At 37.6% G+C, this 14,628-nt stretch overlaps 1 long non-coding RNA gene across 1 annotated transcript; it reads left to right on the top strand.

The window, feature by feature from the left end:
• The first annotated feature begins 687 nt into the window (after positions 1-687).
• On the top strand, positions 688-12,891 carry LOC128794962 (uncharacterized). The gene is made up of 9 exons (XR_008433335.1): positions 688-866; positions 1,916-2,078; positions 2,515-2,622; positions 4,047-4,240; positions 4,564-4,612; positions 5,191-5,288; positions 7,094-7,195; positions 7,450-7,521; positions 12,689-12,891. It is a non-coding gene; the product is annotated as an uncharacterized LOC128794962 (long non-coding RNA).
• The last annotated feature ends 1,737 nt before the right edge of the window (positions 12,892-14,628 follow it).

Raw genomic sequence — 14,628 nt, 5'->3', positions numbered from 1 at the left:
AGTGTAAAGACAAACACATTAATGAGTTGAAGATCTGGCTGTTACTTGACAAAGGACTCTCTGTAGAGGAGAGGCAGGAGAGAAAGCAAAGAGGAGAGCATCAATCAACATTTACTCTGGAAGACAAACTGTTTGGGGAAGTCCGTCAGGGATTTGGAAATGTTTGAAACAAGCCTGCCATCACCATGTTATCTGGGGCCACCTGTGTCTAGGGAAAGAGCATTTTTGGCCTCCTTACGAGTAAACATGATTACACCACAGACACCTGATTTCAGCAGTTGTTTCTCCTCCCTAATTGACACTGGCAGCAAGATGTTAACTGTCAGGGCCAAATAAGTTATGCCTTAAATTAGTGACACGTCTGTAGACACCTCAGGTGAGGAAATAAGGCCTAAACTAGGATATTGGAGCTCCATAAAAGGAATTAAAGCAAGCTCTTACTGTACTATGGAATTAGGGAGACTAGGCAGCTTTGGCTAATCTTCAGCTTTAGGAACGGCTGGACCAGAGCAAAGAAGGAAGGAGCTTGAAATAAATCTCTGTGGAGGGGAATGAATGGATTATGGAGTTGCTGTGGGTGTTAGCTGTAAAATTGGATTAGATAAAGAACTTTAGTAAGGCTGCATGTCTACAACTTCTTTTTTTTTTTTTTTTAAACTCCTTTTTGTAGCCCAAGGATAGCAGCCATGTTGTCTCTGCTGAAGGGGTACAAGAATTTGCAAGTGGGAAATGCCCTGTGGGAATTTCACTTCATAGCCTAATTGCTCAGTGATACAGACAAGGTGAAAACCTGTTTAATGAGCCAAACTGTGTAGTCCAGGTACTGATGACTTGGTGGCGGCACCCTGAAAGACACTGGTATTCAGGTCAGTAACAAGTAAAAGTTATAGCTTGTAGCCAGCAATACACAGTGGCTAAGGAATGTCTAGAAGGCTTTATAATCACATAGTTTTACCTCATGGGAAAAAAAAATATTGTAATTTGCTGGGTGATAATCCTTAAGATTTATGCAAAGTTAGTTTAGTCTATAAAATGAGAGAAATGAGAAATACTACCAAAAATTTGGAAAGAGGTTCAGGTAAATGCTGACATGATGGAAAAAAAGCTTCTAATAAAGTTGTTAGAAGTGGAAGACAGGCTAGGGCAGAGTGAAAAATGCTTCACAGAGGAGACCTTCAGGGCAAAAGTTCTAGATGTCTGGGTATTCAAACAACAATTACACTTCCACTACTCAGGAAACATTAAAGTGCATGAGAGGAATTCATAATGGCTCCAACATGTTACTGAATCAGGTGTGCTAAAATGGACAATGGAATTTGCACAAACTGAGAACTCCTAACTGGGCTCAGATCAAGGTAGTGACTAGAAAATATGCACTGCCTGCTCACATGGGAGAACTGTGCTTGAAAATTGGTCCTGTGAAATTCAAACAAGAGAGAATCTTGACTAAAAGGTTAAATTTGTAATTCACTTGCATTTCAGTGTGGCTAATACTATGGGAAAAACACTGTTATTAGAAACTCAATCTAAAGATATGACAAATAATCTCATAGGTGATTGGTTTTCAATGAACAAATCATCCTACTTGTAACAGCTGAAATTGCAGTAGCAGCCACGTGAAGTATTAGGTTTCCAGCAAAATGAAAACTAGAGGTATTTTTTAAATTATATAGAGGCACCTTAGCATTGGAATTTACTTGGTATTTGAAACCAACTACATTCACATTCATTTGAATGTCTCTTAAAAATAATGAAAACTGTCATTGAAATATAGTCTGGGTCTTTGGTGGTTACTGCCATAAAAGAAAACATCAAAAAAGGGAGGAAAAATGAGTTTCCAATGAAATTCTATTGTATTTGATTCTGGGTCATGCTGACTACATTATTAAAGCTTTTTTTTTTTTTTAATATTTAGAACTTAAAGAAAAGATAAATTACTGTGCATCAGCTTATCATGCAATGCATTTCAACACAAGGCATTAGAAGGAGCCTTTGGATGTACTCACCTGATCCAGGGCAAGAGCAACTACAAACAACAGTGACCAAGACTCTCAGACGTGGTGTGATATCCATTAATGGTCTGTAAGGATTATCTGTATGTAATGACAGTGCAGATTACCTAGTCAGTTTTCATGTTAGTCATCAAAATTGTGGCAATAGGCTGTGGTTTTGGTCACAGGAAGAGAGTATACTTGAAAATTGTTACTTAGAAAATGAGCATTTGGAAAAGATGATCCTCTAGGAAAATGATGCCATTTGAAAGAACAGTTGGCCAATAACCCACTCTACAAGAGCAAACTTGTAGAAAGCCTTCAAAATAAAGCAGGCTCAGATTCACCTAGTTTGACAATTCTAGAAAAAAGAGGGGATTACTAAACTCAAGTGACACCGATTCTTAAGTTTTGACCCAAGCAAATGAAGTAATATAAAACATAGTCTTCCAGAGTGAGATCCAAAGGAGTAGAACACTCGGTGAAACCAGTCCCAAATATCATCCATTTCATTATTTTACAGCTGTCACACAACAAACTTGGGAGCTGACAATATGAAAGCAATGCCAACAGCAAATTACCCCAATAACAAGAACAGAAGAAAATCCTTCTGCAAAATATGGCCAGGACGGTAGGGTTATCTCATGTGGCTGTTTTAGCAGCCTTTCTATATATTCAAATGAAAGAATTATTTATAATGAAACAAAAAGAATTGGTCACACAAAGATGCATTCATCCTGCAGGAGCAGGCCAACACTACATTTTTGTTTCTAGAACATAACCAAGCAATTCTGCAGATCAGCACATTCTGCACAGATCAACTGGCTCAGGTATTTCTGAAAGGGCTTTACATTGCAGTATACATTTCATAAGAAATCATGAGAAACGGAAAAGAACAGACAGTTTTCCCTCCACAGCCAGCACTGGCCAGCACTTGGAAAGCTCCTCATTCCAAAGGGACGCTGCTGGCAGTTAGAGCAGGAATATGTGACCCTGGGGCCAGCAGACACTCTGGCTAACCTACTGCAGTTGTTTAGGATGCTTATGTTTGCTCCCCAGATCTTCTAACTAAATGTAGCTAGTGAATTATTTTTGGCATATGTGACTGTTCTTCTCAAGCTGACTTTCCATATGTGTTGCTTTACCATTATGCAGATCCTTGCTTTTCTTGTCTCCTTCCTGTGTTTGTATTCCACATGCTTCTCCGTGATACTGCACATACCTTCTGTCAGCACTTTGCTAAATCTCTGGCTGTTGTTCTGCAAGTGTCAATAACAAAACAAAAGTGTGTTAGGTCTTATGCCATTAATAAAGACGATTCTAATTATGTGTTTATTTTTAAAAGACATATAAACAATTCAGGTGAGCTCTGCAAGTGTCAATAACGAAACAAAAGTTTGTTAGGTCTTATGCCATTAATAAAGATGGTTCTAATTATGTGTTTATTTTAAAAAGAGATATAAACAATTCAGGTGAGTTCAAAATCTAAACAGAGAATTTTTTTAAGTTACATATGTCCATACCATAAGTAGATTCTCTAATTTTAAAAACGCAACAACCTACTTTTTTTTTGTATGCAGCTCTGTCATTCCGAAGTCTCTGAAAATTAGCAGTCCTAATCTTGCAAATTATACCATGTGGATAGACTCCTGGACAGCTCCAACTTTGAGATCTTGTAACTTTTAGGTGCCTATGTTGCTCCTGGTATCACTAAAACAAAAAAGGTTTTGTAATTAACATACACCTGGGCACTCAGTGCTCTCAGACAAGCAGCTAGACTGCTCACCAAAAATTAGCTATGTGTGTAAATTGAAGTAAAGATGTGACTGTCCAAAATTACTGCACAGTGGAGACAAACCTGAAAATACTGGAATATTACTAATCCAGTATTACTAATTTTTATTTCCTCCTAACTTGGAGTTTTCAACTTGGCAAACCATTGTAAGATGTTTTCTTTTGAATAAGTCTGTTTCCGTAAATGGAAGCATTTCTATTTTCTGACCAAATCGGAAAAAAACATCACTTAAACTTTGAATCTCATTGTTGTCAGTGCAGCAGCATCACTTCCCACGAGCAGCTGCTCTGGCTGCTTAATCCCTCTGTGGAAGTGCTGCCTCCAGGGCCTGCATCCCCCAGAGCAGATCCCTGCGTGGCGCTGCTCCGGAGCAGCGTGGGAGCCGCGGGCTGAGCACAGCAGCGGAACCGAGCACCTGGGTCCAGGGGGAGCTGCTTCGTGGAGCTACAGCAAGGTAACAAATCCACCAGGAAAGGCTGGGTTGGGAAAAAAACCCCTTTTTTCTATTGGAAAACACCAAAAATAAATATAGGGCCATTTCTGAATTGAAATTTCTTCACCTCTTTCCTGGGAAAGAAGAAGCAACCTATTGTAAAACCTATTTGATTTAAGAGAAAAACAAATGTTGATGGTATCATCAATAAGCACAGAAGAAACACCTCTCTTTGAGATGGCCTTTTAAAGTAGCTATGTTCCTTCTTATTAAAGAGTAAGGCAAAATAAACTTTTGATGAGTCATTGTAGTAATGTGGAGATATGTTGCTTTGTTTTAAACAGATTGCACCTGAGTTCTCTGTGCTGCTGATTCGCAGGCAACAAAATAAAGGTAGTGATTTTCTGCACACAACTGCCTGTGTTCATCAGAAAATGCTGAGACTCTCATGGCTGAAAATGCCAGCACAAAATATGGAGTTGAAATGTTGCTATAAGAGTAGCACTAGCTTCAGAAAGGTGTGAAGGATATTCATAGTAATGTTAAAATTACCGTATCATGCTGTTGTACCATGCTGGTGTAAGCTGGATCATATATGCTGTCTGAAATCCCATCTAGAATTTCATGCCACTGTTATTCAGGTACAGAACAAAGGTTTAAGTAACATCTTTGTAAGTCTTGATCTTTATAATGATGTTTTTCAGTGGAAAAAGGCCACACTGAAGAATAGCACATACTGCCTTGACTTGCTTAGCGAATGCAATGCACAGGCTGTTAAAAATCATTATTTATTCAGCTTCATCTGAGAAAAAATATATAATTATCAATAAATCTGAGTAAAAATCTGCAAGGGCACAGATTGCCTGTAGTGAGAAGAGACAAATAGTAACATGAAGTAAAAAATCCAGTGGTTTATCTTCTCCATGTGTAAGTAGATGCTTAATTCTATTTTAACTTGCTTTATATTGCAGAACTGAAAAATTTATCAATTCTGTGACAGAGTCCTTATATAATACACAATGTGGACATTTCAGAGTTGGACTGATTTGTAAAAGCAATTTGAATATCAGTAAGTATCTTGTAGCAAGTTTGTGAATATTCAGGCATACATGAATTTAACAAAACCTCTACAACATAGATGTTGTTTTGCTTTCAGTGTAATTTAATAGGTCTTTTGGGATCCGCCGTGTTTGAACATCTGGGAAACATCACATGTTGTCTGTTGATCAATGAGGCAACAGGAAAGGCATGATGTGACACAGATGTTAAATATGGCAATACTCCATAGACCAACTGGATCACAAATGGCAATGATCAGACTTTGAAAAATCTGATTAAGATTCATTGACTGGATAAAATTCAACTGGGTTTTTTTCCCCCTCAGATTTCCTAACTGTTCTTATAACAGTATTATAGTGGGTAGTATTGTGGTCAATTAATTATTGCAAACTGGCTTATTTGGAGGAACAAAACGACGGAACTGAAGACAAGGACTTTTACTATCAAATACTTTACAGGAAGATGGATGCAACTTGCCAGATCCCTGCTGTCTCATTATGAAGATTAATGTCTACTACTGGATAACTCTGCCACTTCTCGTAAAACAAAGAATATATAAAGCAAATTTATTGCATTAGTTTAAACCTCAGTTAATTGACTAACTACCACTATAGTAAGAAACCTTTTTCTCTCTCATATGCAAAAGAGAAATTGTGTATACGAATTCCTTTAACTGTAACCCAGGAATGCCACCTCCTGGCTACATATAGAAACACCCTTTGAGAGAGAGGGGGGAAAAAAGCAGCTTTCATTCTGTAGTTTCCATAAAACCATTTCAATTAAATAGATGTTAAAAATATGTGAAACACAGGCATGCCTCCTGTCAGACTTCCTAACTTGCTCGTTGAAATGTAAAGATACTCAGATATTTACTTTCCTAAAAAAATTGTGTGGCTTAAAATAATAAACACACCTGACACTGACTTTCTGTAGAAACAGCCTTAAAGCTGTTGTATTTAAAGGTAGCAGCTGAATCAATATCACAAATGAAAATCTGACCTTACTGAAGCTGACAGGACTTTTGCCTCTGACTTCAGTGGGGCCTAAACTTTCAGCCTGTATTTTTTGAAAGTTGCTCTTATGAGCTGGGTTCAAATTGTCAGAAGTTTTGAAGGAAACCAGACATACCTTCTGCAATTCAGTGGGCACAGGATTATCAAAGGGAAACTGGCTGTGCAAAACAATGATGGTAAAGGTTTTCAGAGTCAGAGATCTCTCCTTCCCTATGATCAGACCAGATTAACTGTTGCTTTTATACCTTGAACTTGTCCAAAAATACACTTGTTTGGTGTTGCTAGTATAATAATATGTTCCTTGAAGCAATCATGTAATCACGCTGCAATGGGCTCCCAAATCAAAGCAGAAAAAATTGTACTCTGGCTGCTAGGATGATGGACAGACAGTAGGACAAACAAGCCAGGGAAATTCTCTCACCTGAAAAGCAAATAAGAAGCATTTCTCCAGTGCATGAAGGAGACTATTTGGGCAGACAGCAAATGAAAGCCCCTGCAATTACAGATTACATTAACTCTACTGTATTTAGCTTCTGCCTTTTTTCACAGCTATGTGATCTCTTGCAGACTTAAATTCTCAAGTTCATAGGTTAAAAATAATTTCTATGAGCCCAATCCTATATTTAGATAGTTCAGAGGGAAATAGGTTCTTTTTGGTTCTGCCCATCAGTTTCTTTACTGTGTCAAGTATAACATGGCAGAAATGGAAATGCAAGCTGCCAAATCACTTACCCTTAATGGGGACACTGGACTGCTTTTAATTTTCCAAATCTGTGATTCTAATATTTTTTAATGTTTTCAGATAGGCAGTAATTTCAAGAATTCAGTGGAACAGCACCTATTGGAAAAGGTTAAAAAATGGTGAATGCCGTCGTGTCTTAGTGATGGATATCTGACATGTTTGGTAAGCATTTTTGTTACAATTAATAACTTTCTATATAAATACAGAAGATACAGGATGGAAATCACTGATTTTATTCTTTTTGCTTTTTAAAGTTATATTAATTGTAATGAGTTTTGATAGGCTGCAGATGTGTGGTTCTTCTATAATAAAAATAATATGACGCTTTATAAATTTTCTTAATCCCTTCTTTGGAGGAAGAAAATAGAAGACAGAGATTAAATTGAGATTAAGCTGTATCTCTGCTGTTCCTACAGTGCCATACTTGCTTGTCTTTCCTGATGTGTCACTTTGAAACTATGACCCAGGCAGTGGAACGTGGAAAGCAGGTACCCACTTAATCCATCTACACAAACATCCACAGAATTTCTCTCAGCTGCCTTCTGAGAAAGAAGTCATTTATAATTTTGACATGTATACTAAATTTTGACAAATATAATAAGTAATGGAAAGCACATTTGTGAATCCTGTTTTTTAGGTTTTTTCTTTCAACTTTGACTTGAAACATTACAGGGCTTCTAAGATTCTTAAAGTACCATGCTTTTTCTTTAATGAGAGTGATTATGGTCAGGGTGCCAAAGAAATGACAGCGTGTGTTGGGTGACTTTGTGGGGGTTTTTTAAGAGGAAGGCAGGATTGAGGAGACAAGTGCTCAAGGGAAAAAGAGAAAAATGTTCCAGCATGAAACTGGTTCAACAGTTTGCTCTAATATTAGTGATACTATCTCCTATCTGTAGATGGCAGTGATCTCCCACTGCCTGCTTCAGGAGGAAAGGGGGAATGGTGGTGGTGAAATCCTAAAATTAAAAACCACTGTGAAAAACAGATGTGAGGAAGAGAAGTCATAAGGTATGGGAAAGTATATGTCTTATTGTATTTCATTCGCGTGACGAGAAGATGTGTCAGGCCATTTAGAATCTATAATTTCTGTACCAAAGGATTTTGACAACAAATTTCAGAATATTGTGTTTTGAAATTTATCTATCATTAAAACCCTTTGTTGGCTTTCTGGACTTCTTGTACGCACATTAGACACATTTCATAATTTTAAACATGTTTATTCAAATAATACCTGCTGTTTTCCTTCCAAAGCCCTCTGGGTACTTAGCTACCTCCTTCATCAGTTGTTCAGCAGCTCTATTACCCATTTAATTTTTAGCTGTTTTTCTCTTGACACTTGCACTAGTTTTCACTTTCATTCAAATAAAATGCAGTAAACAGTGTGTATGTTTATCTGGATATACTTCAGTGAAGGGTGTGATATGAAGATCACTGAAAACAAAGAGTTTTTATTAATTTCTTTAGGCTTATGATCTTGCCTCACAAAATCTACCATGCTTGGTGACCGGCAGAGAGAACCTTCAAAATACAACATAAAGTCACTATTTTCAGTTGTAGATTGTTTTTATCTTAAAGTTTTGCCTGAAGAAATTCAAAATATAATACTTTTCATTAAGATCAGACTATAAAAACTACATTTTTGAAGTTCTGTTTCAAGTGTCACATGGGCTTCTAGCATCAGATTTTAAATGGAATCTAGACACAGAAATGCAGATGAGGAGCCTAATAGGATTTCAAACACCACTAAATAGCATTTTAAAATCTGCTTCTGAAGTTTATAAATATCAAGGAGATTTTGGGTATTGCGAGGCTGAAGATGCCTCCAATGCATGTATATGCAAAGTGGACACAGAGAAGTACCTAAGCCAGTTATTTCTTAAGAGCCATTGTTTTTAGTACAAAGTGAATCACTGCAAAGAGAAAAAAAAACCCAAATATAAATCTGCTTCTAAGGCAGCCCTGCCTAGTGTAAATGGTATGAGCGTTAGATACCTTAGAGTGACTTTGAGACATTCCTCAGCAAATCACGAGCAGCTATCTGTTTCAGCTCCTTCCATTCAACACTAAGGTTCATTCCTTGCTGCTGAAAGAGGTTTTGCAATATCAGCACAGCTCATCTGCAGCCACTGTTGTTTCACTGCAGTCGAGCAGAGGCTTGTCATTAGTATGACCAGTGGCAATTTTGACCTCTAGTGCAGAAAGCCAGCATAAATTACTGTGCATTGCCTAAATCCTTTTTGGAAAGCTTAGCTGGGGGTTTTGTCCTGCTGCACAGGAATGTATGACATCCAGTATGTTCTGGAGCAAAAAGGACACACACTTCCCATCCTAATGGCAGGCTTTCCACACTTTCCACTAAGATAAAACCATCTACATGGCATCACTGCATTAAAGCTTTCTATACATGAATCCTACATTTTCTCCTCTGAGTTTTGTCACCTCTTTCTTGCCATGCCAAATGGCTTTTCCTCTTCAGTTCTTTGACAAGCAGCAGCAGCTTCTCTAACTGATTTGTCATATTACTAAACTTGCAGTTCTAAAAATGAATTTGTTTTTTTAATGAGTGAATGGTTAATCTTTATATTCCATTGTCTGAAAAATAATCCAATAATCTGTTCCCAGTATGTAGTTTCACAATATGCACTCTGAACAAAAAAAAAAAAAAAAAAGGGCAGCTAAGGAATTGTGTATGGCCTTATTGCCTATTATTTACAGATCCACACATGTCTATAATGTCTATATCCAAACTTGCCTTTTCCCTCACACCACTGGCAGGGCACAGTATGGAAAATTAATTATCTTAACCCACTTCTATTTTTCTCCCTCCAAAAAAGATTATTGTGAGATATTAAACAAAACCTAGGTTTAATATCTCTACTCATGCTCTAAATGCACACAGTAAGACCCCTTCTTTGGGAGTTACCTTTGGTCGCTTCACAAAAATGTCAACATTGGAATTTTGCAAAAAAACATCATTTAGTAAGCTGTTGGCTCAGTTTGCTTTATATACACTTCCAAGAATATTTGCAGTTTGAACTCAAAGTGTGCAGGACTCAGTGTAATTCTCCCACTGCTTCCAGTGACACTGCCTGACTTGCAGTGTTTCTGTCTACCCTTCCTCCCTTCTGCTTCTTCCCATCCTCATGCTTTTGCTCCCTCTCTTCATCTTTCTAATTCATTCCACATGCCCTTGAATATGTACCATGCAAGCTGCTGTTTTGCATTCAACATTTGTTTATCCTGGGACTTATCACAGTATCTGAGAATCTCATAACTTTCACAGATTTTTATCCTCTTGAAGCCTTTGTGAAACAAGGAAGTGTGTGTCAATTTACAGGTGGGGAGTGGTCACACTGCAGATTAAGTGAGGTGCTCAGAGCCCTGCTTAGCCGTGGGAGCTCTGTTCAAGTATTTCTTGGCTCCTGATCTGCTGTATAGATTGAACATTCCTGTCGAACTACATCTCCTGCAGTGCACCACAGTCTCTTTTCAAAGTGAGGACAGGCCATCACTCCAGCATTTTTGGCTTCTGGGAGATACAAGTTGGATGGGGAGACTCGTCTTACATTAGAACAGGGACATGAGACACAAAATCAGAAATTTCAGAAAATCCCATTGCAACTTTTCAAAATCAAAATTAATGGATGGGTAGAAAAGAGAATGTGTGTGGGAATGGCTTCAAGGGTCTGACCTACATTTCCATTCCCCCAAAAGAAACCAAAACATCTTAAAAAAAAAATCCAAAAAACCATGCAAAGCAGATACTTTACTCATAAACAGTTAATGATCTAAAAATGCTGGCTTCTGAAGAAAATCCTGTAATGGCCCTAGTTGTATCATAGACTGGAAGAAAAGCACATATCTACAATTTCATTAGAGTTATCTTGTCTTTCTCAATTCAGCATATCTGCTGTAGATATAGCCAGCATGCTTTTTGCAATAAAATTCACCTACCTGTACATCCACACAGTAAGTCTCTTAATGCTGGTTCTAAATTAATTTTTTTTGAGTTGTCAAAACATAGGACTGTGTATCCATATTTTCCAGCTCAAAGGGGAAGCTTCCAAAGCAGTGAAAGGAAGGCTCACATAAGGACTGAGGCTGGCAACATGTGAAATTTGGGTGCCAGGTTATTAAGTATTCTGATTTAGCCAGGATGTGAAACTCCACAGTGAGCTCTACAAATAGCTTGGCTGATACTGAGGTAGTGACCTCTGAGGCTTTCATGTGACTGTGCTGCCAATGGGTTGTCTGGTCCACCGGGGTGCCACTTTCCTTTGATTTATCTTTGAGTCTGAGGATTTTTTTTTTTTCTGTAGTAAGAAAATCCTATTTCAAATTCATTATTAGAGCTGGCCCCAGTGGATAAATCCTAGTAACTAGATATTTATTTTCCATGGATGTATGTACTGACTTTAAAACAAGCCTCATGCAGATAGATGTCTGGTTTTCCTTATTAATTAGGGAAGTTGGGGAAGGGAGGAAAAAGGGGAATATATAATAGCTCACTTACCTGAGAAAAGCTGTTCAGCTGGGTGTGATCTGTTGTATAATTCAGAAAATATGCATCTAATCAATTGTACTCTCTTGGAACCTAAAAAAATTAGTTTATAGCAAATGTCATACAAACTTGGTGATAAAATAAACATTCTGATTACTTCTGCACTTTTCTGCAGACCAAATACAGTGACTATAAATGAAGTTAAAAAAATAAAGAGAAAGAACAGAAAAGTAACAAATTAAATGTTTGTGTAAAACTACTCTGGTAGTGAGCCCATATCTCCTATTCTTGGGACTCAAACTGCTTTGCCTATTGAAAATGTTTCAAAACTGACATGCAGAAAGAGCCTGCATTCTGCTGCAAGCATAACTTCCACTGAACTGTGTAAAAATAAGGCAAGATACAATGTCAACACTAAGAAGAAAAGGTTAAGTTAGAGTCCTTGTAAATTTAATGGGTACTGCATAAGAAAGCATTTTTTCAGTAAATCAGTTTAGAGCTTTCTTCAGTTCAGTATTAAAAACATTTCAGCAAAATCAAAAATTTCTAGATCTATCACAGAACTGTGAAAGTAGCATTTCTACAGGCTACAGAAGATATTTTAAATCTTATCAGAAATCTCATCAGGGGACTTTTCTGCCTGCTGAAATTTTGCAGAAATTGGCTCTATCACCTCTATGACCAACTACCTAAAGTCACCCACAAAACTAGAGATGAATTTTAGTCTGTGCTCCATGTTCTATGCAAGAGAGACAGTAAGGAGAGTAGTGTCATCTCCACCCTCACAGCAATTCCAGCTGCTGACTGCACAGCTGGATGCTGGGCAAGGAGCTCAGTCCAGGTAGTTTCAAGAAGTGTGCTTCATGCTAAGCACTAACAAAAATAACCAGTATTAGCTGTTCATACCCTGAATATAACACAAAGGCTATTGCAGCTTACTGGATTTTTCTCCAAAACTTCCTCAAAAATTACCTTTTGCACAAAGGGAATCAGCAATGCAGTCGGTGTGCAAAGGCTGGGAGTCTCCCACGCCCAGCTAGGCTTGAGATGATGCCAGTTACTTCCATGATGGGGATTTTCCTTATATTTTTACTCTCTGAGTAATCCTCTTTCTCAACATTTTTGTTAATCTATTTTTTGCTTCATATTTTCAGATACCTAAATACATGGAAGCATATTACAGGAGTTCCAAAGCTTCCTGAGAAGTGACTGACCTTTCTAACTCTTGGAGTATGTGCACTTAATTGAAAAGTTCTCCCCTCGATATCTTTTCTCTAAACAATGGAAAAAATATCTATGTTAAACAGAATCCCATCCAGGTATGTGTGTAAACTTGAGAGAAGAATGCAAGGGAGTTATAAATAAAAGGATGAAAATATTAAGTATTATTTATTTAGTGCCAACTATATTCTTGGTTCTTATCTGTTCTTACAAGCAGCTCTCTGTTCATATATGGAAGATGCAATTTGAAGCCACAGCATCTGAGCTACAGTAATTTTGATATAATGGCAATGAAAAGATGCCAGCAAAGTACCTTTTATGTGTGAGTTAAACTTAGCTTTGGTTGACAGTGTGCCCACTGCAAAACATACACAATACCCATAGGAATGATAAACAGAGCTTTCTCCAAAGAAAGATTTTGTTCCCTTCTGTTGTAACTTAGTTATTAATTTAGTGTATAATTTAATCTATCAATTCCTTATCTATAAAAGGGATGCATCAGGACTTCTCTGAGTCTTGTCCAGGCACATTTCAATATCTTCTAGAGGAGCTACCCTGCTACAGGTGTTGCTCCACCCCTGCTACTCCACAGCCCTAGTCAAGATTGGGGGCTCAAACTGTAACTGTTATATCCAACATAATATGAAACATTAATTTTATTATGGTAGCTGCAGGCATAAACTTTAAACAAGGAATAAAAAAATACTACTGTTTGACATAGAAAGAATATGAAGGAAATGCTTTAAAATACCTTAGTAATATTTTCTGAAGCTCTGGACATATTTACTATGATCACGTCTATCTTTAAGTCTTGTAAGCTAACACCATCTTATTAACTTTTAATATATGAAAAATATGCACTATAGGAAATGTAATGTTACTAATGAGGTAAAGATCTCCCCCCTCGCTGTTATTTCCTGTCCATCTCCGTGGTAAGTAACCATGTATCTTTGTATATGGACATGTACAAGATAAGTGAAATAGCTCCTTACCCATCTCCAGTCCCAGCGGACCTCGATTAGCCAGTGAAAAGGCAGAGGCCACATCAAACCAACGCTCTACAGAACAAACCCAAAGAAGTGCATTAAGATTCTGCCCTTGTAATGCCAGCTAGTGAGATTTTCACACATGGAGAATACTGAATAGGACCTTCTAAAGCTAAAAGATCCTGCAATCACATTTTGTCCCATCAACTAGTAGTTGTCACTAAGATAAATACAGAGAAATCTGCAGTAAGAACATAGAGAAATACTCCCAGAAAATATCTCAGACTTTTAAATCACAGCAATATTCTCCTTGTTAAAAAGCAGATGAAATGTATTTGCTTGTTAAACATTGCATTCATAAAAGAAAACTTTTCTTTGCTGAGGACTGCACACAGATTTCAAATACTTTTCTGCAAGCCAAATACAGACATTTTTTTTTTTCTGATACAAAACGCAACCCTTCTGCAACCTAATCAAAAGTTAGACTGCCAGATCCCAAATGATACTACAAAAAAAGGTCACATTAAATTTCTATGGGTCTTTATTAAAAACACATGGAATGTTCCCTCCAGTACCTTTGGAATTTAATTGCACACTGCCTGGACACTCAGAGTATTCCTCTTAGGCAAGGAACAAAACATGCTGATGTTAGAGGCCACACTGAAAGCACACCCTTGCTTCCCCCTGCCCATCCTCTTGTCCCTGGCCCTCCCTACTGCTCTGGCCAAATCCTAAAGACAATCAGCCCAAGAAACAGCATGATCGTGGAGGAGTGCTTGAAAGTACGGTTAAAACCAGATTTTCTCAAGAGTAAGAAGAAAAACTCAGGATAAAGCAGTTTAACTGACTGGTCCAAATTGAAACAAAACCCACCCAAAGCAGCAAAC

This window comes from Vidua chalybeata, chromosome 13 (genome assembly GCF_026979565.1).
Source record: "Vidua chalybeata isolate OUT-0048 chromosome 13, bVidCha1 merged haplotype, whole genome shotgun sequence".
Classification (NCBI taxonomy): Eukaryota; Metazoa; Chordata; class Aves; order Passeriformes; family Viduidae; genus Vidua; species Vidua chalybeata.
The sequence above is the reverse complement of the archived record's forward strand: the minus strand, read 5'-3'. Positions and strand labels throughout refer to the sequence as shown.